Genomic DNA, 8,163 nt, shown 5'->3' on the forward strand with positions numbered 1-8,163 from the left:
CTGTGGAAACTTACAACAAAACTTTTAATAAAAATTTCAGATTTAAGTTTACAAATTAGAGGTCTGCTGTTGTGAAAAATACAGACAAAATTAAATGTTTTTAAAAATAAATAGAATTATGTACTCAGATTAAATGTGGATGTATTGCATTTTCAAAATAAGGAGTGTTTTTAACTGTAATTATTAAGCTTAAGTATTTTTAGATCAATAGGCTGAGATAATTTGCATCTCAGCATCGTAAAAGATTTGGCTGAGGAAGTGTCTGGTCCAATTAACTTAGGTGTATTAGAATATTCTGGAAATCCCAAGATACAAAAGTGTGTGGTGCCAGCGTTTAGAGAGAAAGCAAGACGACACATGTGAGTGTTAGATGGCAACAACCATCTCCCAGAGAATGTAAATCTAATAAAAGCAGCATCAATTACTGCCAAAAGTGTGTGCCTCTGCAAGAAAGAATGGTGAGTCTAGTGCTAGGAGCGGAGATACCATTTAAAATCATTGTTAATGGGAGTTGCAAATGGCAAGTGGACTGAATCCTTCAGATCAGTAATGCTCATCTGTTCATCTGAACATAACCAATCAGTACAAGATGTTCAGTAGTGCTGGTGGCATTTCCTTGTGTACCAGACCACCACACTGTTCCCATGCCATTGAACCATAAAACTCTGTTAAACCATCTACAGTGCAGGTGCCCACACTTTTTAAAAATATGTATGGAAAGTCTGGAGGTGATCCAGGGCTAAATGACCAATAAGGAAGCTCAGAAATTGTCTTCTAGGGAGGTGTTTTGAGACACTGCTCTGATCTTACTATGACTGTTTCCTTTAATTACACCACAAAGTGTCAGCACCCATGGCACTTCAACCTGCAGAGACAGGCACAGGGAGAATCAACAGCTGCAAGTTAAATTTAGGCATGCTCCAAGTAGGATAAGACAAAATATACTCAGTGGATTTTCCTTGCTGCCTGCCAGCAAAAATGGTAGACTATCTCACAAGATATTTAAATAAAGAACAGATTACTGTCATTTAATCAAAACCAGTTAATGACCTTAGTTAAAAGAGACATTGATGTTTTTTAATTTAACAAAATGCCAATGTCTTTGTTGTGTATGAAATGAGAGCTGGTGATTTGTCTGTCTTTTCATAGAATCATAGCATCATAGAATGGCTCAGGTTGGAAAAGATCGTAAAGATCATCAAGTCCAACCACAACCTAGCCATACTACCCTAACAACCCTCCACCTTCATGGGCTCCCATGCCCTCCTAAACTGCCTCCCAAGGGACCCTCTCAACCATGGTCCTTAAGAGGTTACAGTCTGCCCTCCAGAAGTCCAAGGTGGCAGTTCTGTTGACTCCCCTCTGTGGTTTGACAAGGACCGAGAAACCTAGCATCTTGTGATCACTATGTCCAGATGGCCTCCAACCTTTACATTCCCCACAAGACCTTCTTTGTTAACAAACAGCAGGTCCAGGATTTTGCTTCCCCTTGTTGGCTCCTTCACCAGCTGAGTCAGGAAGTTATCTCCCACACAATCTAGGAACCTCTGGGACAGTTCCCTATCTGCAGATGTCTGGGAAGCTGAAGTCCCCCATTAGAACAAGGGGTAGAGACCTTGAGACCTCACCCAACTGTCTATTAAATGTCTTGTCCACCTCTTCATCCTGGTTGGGTGGCCTGTAGCAGACTCCCATGATAATATCAATCTTATTGGCCCTCGCTTTTATTCTGACCCATAAGCTCTCAACCCTATCACCATCATCATTAGTTTCTATACATTAGCATTCTTTCTTAACACAGAGGGCTACACCACCGTTTTTTCTGCCTTGTCTATCACTTTTGAAAAGTCAGTAGCCATCCATCACAGCACTCCAGCTGTGATAGCTTTCCAACCACACGATGGCCTCCAGCTCCTCCTGTTTATTACCCATGCTGTGTGCATTAGTGTAAAAGCCCCTGAGCTGGGCCACTTTTTGAGTGGGAGTAGCCCTAGTACCCTCTTGACCATACCCAGGTGTTTTGTAGCTAACAGCCTCACAGCAGCCCTTGTGTTCTTCCTACAAGAAGATGAGTCATCCTCCTTCTTCACCAAGACACAAGACTGTGGGATCTTCCTAGCGCATCCCTCTCCCACAAGCGCTGGGACGTTACATACAGGCTCCATACTAGTGACCCAAGTTACACCCCCACCCTTCCTCATGCCTAGTTTAAAGCTCTGTCAACGAACCTTCCCAACTCCCATTGTAAGACCCCTTTCCGTCAGCAGGATAAGTTACTCCTATTGGTTGCCAACAGGCCTGATCTCATGTAAATTGAGAAGAGGTCAAAAAACCCAAACCCTTTCCAGGCACACCAGGCTCTGAGGCAGGTATTAATCCATTGGCCAATTAGACAGTGTAAAGCAAAGAAAAAATAATTGAGAGGTATAGGAGATACATTAGGAGTTGCCATACTCTTTGTAAGGAGAAATATATCACAGCACTTTAATTTTACCCAGGCGCCTGCTCTGTGATGCTCCCCACTTGTGATCTGAATGCTGTGACCCTGAAGGTCTCGAGCTGAATTTAAGCCACAAGAAATTAGGCCTACACACTGAAACAAAGTGATGTGCTTAATGACAATATTCTTTATATTTTAAATATAAAATGCTTATTACAGAAAATGCTACTAAGAGACTGAGAGTTTATCAAAGATGAGCTTAATTACATTATAAGGATATGAATAAGTAATATTATATGTTGTACGTCCCTGGCAGACAGCCATACTGCTTTCCAAGGTCAAATGCACAGTGGCTAAGTGCCACGTGGCACCAGTATATGGCCACATGAATGGAACAGGAATTTGGTCATCGTCTGAGCAGTTGCTTGCTAGACAACCTGCCACAGGATATGCTGTATCATACAAATAAATATTAAATATAGAAGTATTAAATCGGTTCTTTAGGAATTTTATTTGATATAAGACATGAGATTTGTTAGGGATTTTTGTCAGCCTGCAAAGCATAAGATCAAGTGCTTACATGGTTATACCTAGGGGCTGTGACTGTTGTATTGTGAATGAAGACTGCAAAAACGCCTAACGTGATACTGAATGAGCTGTCACTGTGAACAAAGCTGAGCTCAAGATCATCTTTTCCACAGAGGTTCCCTTTGCTTAATTATTCCTCTGCTTATCCAATTTAAGCCAGCGAAATTGATCCAGCAGTCTAACTACATTGGTTTAGATGCATCTTATGAACATAGCTAAATTTTGACTGGTATGCATTTCAAAGCAAATGTGCATCAATGAGAAGGCATCTGTAAAGTGTTTAAATAAACTCTGAGCTTGCTTCCACTTGGCAGTATATCATTCAGAGCAATTGGGGACACTGCTTCTCTAGAGCCAGACTGCAGAACAGATGCTTTGCTGAGTCAAAGCCCTTTTCTGGAATATGGCAGACAATGTATATGAGTGGTCAACTATCACACAGACCACCAGCATGCAGCCCTCTCCAGCCATGCAGCAGCTGCTTACACACCACTGGAATTCAGTGGTCCTGTTTTAAGGCACCACAGCAAGGACAAGATGAGCAAGCGTTGCTTTTTCAACCACAGAGATGTCACTCTTGAAACATTTGAGAGTGACATCTCTGAAGATACCAGGAGTCCACTCTCCCTCAGGCCGTGCTCGTCCTTACTTGTAATCACCAAGGTCATCACAGATCTGACTAGGAAGAATCCTTCTTTTGTGCCTGAAGTGTTACGATTATACAGCTCCCCGCTGGCCTTCATAAACTTTATCTCCACCTTGGTACCACATGCTCAGGCTGAGAAGCTTCAAATTCCACCAGTCAGCTGCATCTCTCACAAACTTATAACAAAGACTAATGTACAGAAATCAATCAATCACATATCCCATACAGTCCACCAAGCAACAATGGACAGTTACTTATTTGACCCTGGTGTGCAACAAGAAACAGATTTCCACATTGATCCTGGAAACAACACCAGCTCTTCCCATATCTTCCTGTCTTTGTCAATGAGCTGCAAGGAATCACTATGACCCATCTGATTTGGGTGGGATGGGACAAAGCATCAGGGCACTTGTCTTGAAGATCAGAATCTTGATGCAAGAAGCTTCATTTCAAGAGCTTGGCATAGCGGTCCTCACAGTTCTTTTTGGGTAGCTCTCTTCCTAGAGAAGACTATCTCACAACCATCCAGTGGCAGCTTCTTCACAGAACTGGCCTGTAGGAACACTGCCCTTGAGCTTTTCTCTGGGAAAAGTATGAAATGCTGATCAAAGACACATATTCACTAGCACTGTGTGTTTGCTTTTCTCAGTAACTACAGTTTTCTGCACTGATCACTTTTTCTGGCCTGAACTCTACCTGGAGCACACTGATGGAAGCAAGGATACAATAGGTTACAAATCTCTTGTAATATTTCATACATTTAGGAAAAGAAAAAAAAAGAAGAGAGAGAGAGAGAAAGAGTTGATCTTGCCAAATCTGAAGTTCTCCAGCTCTGTTACAAGCATTCCCTACCTTGTGTCCCAGACAAAATACTCTAGATCCCCAGCTCCATTCCTTCTCTCCACAGCAAGGTGTGTCATGCTAAACCAGTCCAGCTCTTACCCACTGCAAAAATGTGGTCCTCCTCCCAGTACAGACAAAACTGCAGATACCTACAACACAAAGGTGGATTCTCAATAGATCTCCTTCAATAAGCAGATATCAAAAATACGAAATGTCACTCTAGTTGAAAAACTGACTGAGAAGCTTAGAAAGCCCACCTGCAATGGCGATGGATGGTTTCAGTCTGATCTTTTGGACCAGAAGCGGTTGCCAGCAGTTCTTGGTGAGGTTCATGGTAGTGGTCCATGATGAGGCCCATGGTGGCCCAGGCTGTGTGGGGGATGAGTTGTGCCCAGAGGCAACAACCAACAAGGAATTCTTGCAGAGTAAGGTACAGGTTTGCAGACATGTGAAGTGAATCTCTCACTTCCCAGCAATGGACATCAGAGGAATGTCCACATCTGGATGCGATGTCTGCAGCATCAGGAGCTCCTTCTCTCATACCCTGCCCCTACAAACCCTGAAAAAGGAGAAAGGAGAGATCCACCACCCACACTTATGTTTCTGGTGCTGACACAAACACACCCCTCTGTCACTGCTGCTGTCCTCCTCACTAGCAGTTGGGTGAAAATGCCTGAACCGCAACACCCAAAGAGCCAAAAACTCTGCAAGGTGGCTCCAACACTACCAGGTAACATTCATCCAAGTATGTGTTCTGTTCCCAGGAGATAGACCATAGCACACACTATTCTTAGGCTGATAGTATGACACACGGTCTACTGGGGACATAAGATATCAAGTGGTGTGCCAAGCTTAGGCATTCTTCCAGTTTATCCAGACCCTCTTAGACTCTGTCTGTAGTTATCCCTCATCTTTTCACTAATGGCATTTTCATCTGAAGTCTCAAGAAGCCCCAGAACCTCCACCACCACCTGTTCCCGGCCACTTGCAGCTCCAGGAGGAGGATCCCTGATTGAAGGGTGGTCCTGGCAATTACATAGCATGTTTCTATTCCCTCCTGCTGTCTGTTCTGTTGCAAAGGATTCCAGGACAGCATCTAACACCTGGCACCCTCAGATGCCTTCAGGAAGCAGTGGGTACTGCTGCTGTGCTCTGTTTTATGTTTTTAATTGTTTGGTACTTATCCTCTCCTTCTGTTTACCCATTCATCACCATAATCATTTTATCTCTTCCTGATTTCTCTTTCTCTAGTCTCCTCCTCTCCCTTCTTGGGGAAAGTTCAAGTTGAAGAGGAAGAACGGGGTAAATATATCACACTTCTTAGCAATACTCTCCCAGCCTGCAAACATTTTCAGGTAATGGATTTCCTGGATGAATTTTTAAGGTCCTTTGCAACCTAAAGCATTCTGTGACTCTGTGATTTTATAATTATATAATTCTATGAATGTGCTTTCTGTGGTTTAGTCACCTCCATGAATTGAAGCTGTCCATTTTTATCCAGTACCCCTGTAATGTCTTTAAGAGCTGGCATCACATTTACTGCCTTCCCCTCCCCAGGTGCCACAGTGAAATGAAACATGGGTCACACAATGCTGGGAGCAGCTCAACTATTGTACTCTTGAGTTGCTTTAAAACCCTTGGACAAGTGCCATTGCTCCTAGCAGTTGCTGTCACTGCTCTCTTCATCAGCATGCTGATCAGCCTTTTCACAGTCACTTCAGATTCAGGCACATTTATAGACGAACCCCACCCTGCACAAGAATGGGTTCTGCCAGGATGATCTGTCCAGTCAACACTGGAGCATAGAGGCAGAGATTTCTGCCATGACCTTAACTTCCCCATGAAAGTAACAGCATTACCTTCGGGCAGCCAGAAGAAAACAGTTGCAGCAGGGGCTGGTAACAGGGCATTAGTGCTGGTTGATACGTCAAAACAGCAAGGTCCACCAAAGCAGAATGGGAAGGAGAGAAGTAGCTGAAGAACAACGAAAGGTAGAGAGCAGGATTTTAGCAGTAGTGTAGACCATCAGGTGGCAAAAATAGGATTACAGCCCTAAGTGTTGGGTTGTTGCACTGGGAGGAAGTGAGAAGTAAGAGCGAATAGCAACATTAGCTCAATAGGTTCAGCTGATGTGATGATATAGAGTTACAAGAGGTGGCAGGAGGGACTAGGGGTGACAATGAAGACTAGTGGTGCAGGGAGAGTACGAGACAATAACACTGACTAGTGGTGGTTCAGAGAATGACTGCTTTTTTACTGACAGATTAAAAAAAAATAATAATAATTTACTAACAGATTTTTTTATTGACAGTGGTGAGGCACTGGCACAGGCTGCCCAGAGAAGCTGAGGTTCCCCTCTCCCTGGAGTTGTTCAAGACCAAATTGGATGGGGTCCTGGCAGCCTGAGCTAGTGGGTGCAGCCCTGCCCACGGCAGGGGATTTGGAACTACATGATCTCTAAGGTCCCTTCCAACACAAACCATTCTATGATTCTTTGATCCTGTGATGCTACAAAAAGAAGGGTGGTACTGGCCAACACTGATGGAGAGCTGAGTGACCCAGATAGGGAAGACCAACAATGACAAAGAGAGGAAAAGGAATGGAACATGGCTGCAAAGGGAGGAATAGCAATATGCCATTGTTTTAAGGGTTTGTGGATTAACTTCAGTCTGTCTCCTGTGCTCCGAATTGTCTGGTGTGAGTCATCTGGGAGTTGTATAATTTGCTAGCCTATATTGCAGCATCACTGCAGCCTGCAAACCTCTCCACCATGTCCAGGTGGGGAAGGAGGGCACAGTGTTCTTCTTTTTCCTTCGTTAGTTACCTTTTCACTCATCTCTCCCCACTTTCAACACCATTTTCTTTTCCACTTTTTCAACCACTTCTGAAGTCATGTGTTTATTTATTTAACAGTGATTTCATTATGACTTTCTGTTTTACCCCTCTTGTTTTATACATTTATGTATATACATACCATTCTCATCGACGCATCCTCCCATGAAATACCATCAATACTCTATTAAGTTCTTACCATAGAAGATCAATTACTTCAGCAGATATATGTGCATAGCACCAAACCAAGAGGTGTACTGCTGTCATGGCCCTTGTTTGGCCTAGGTTCCATGACAAGGGGATGAAGGCACCCACAGACCCTCACCCCAGGAAAGGGCAGAGGAGGGAAGGGAAAAGGTAGGGAGATGGGCCGGATGAAGGATAGCAGCAGCAATGAGCTACAGAAAAGTTTGATTTACTAAATATAGCAGTGGAATGTGAAATAACACAATATAATTCAATATGGTTGGAATCAAAGTTAATAAATCGAATAAAATGAGAAACAGAGTTTCTGAAACCAAAGTCCTTACTCTAATGCTGTAGGCAAAACAGCCAAGGAGTAAAGAGGGGCTGTCTCGTGACTTCCAGTGAGTTTTATCTTTCCCTTCAAATGAAAAATGGAAATGGAAAAATGAAGTCTTCTAGTTCTTCTTCTCTTCTGAGACAAGGAGAGGAGAGGAGAGGAGAGGAGAGGAGAGGAGAGGAGAGGAGAGGAGAGGAGAGGAGAGGAGAGGAGAGGAGAGGAGAGGAGAGGAGAGGAGAGGAGAGGAGAGGAGAGGAGAGGAGAGGAGAGAGAGAGAGAGGAGGAGGAGGA

This window comes from Meleagris gallopavo, chromosome 1, assembly GCF_000146605.3.
Source record: "Meleagris gallopavo isolate NT-WF06-2002-E0010 breed Aviagen turkey brand Nicholas breeding stock chromosome 1, Turkey_5.1, whole genome shotgun sequence".
Classification (NCBI taxonomy): Eukaryota; Metazoa; Chordata; class Aves; order Galliformes; family Phasianidae; genus Meleagris; species Meleagris gallopavo.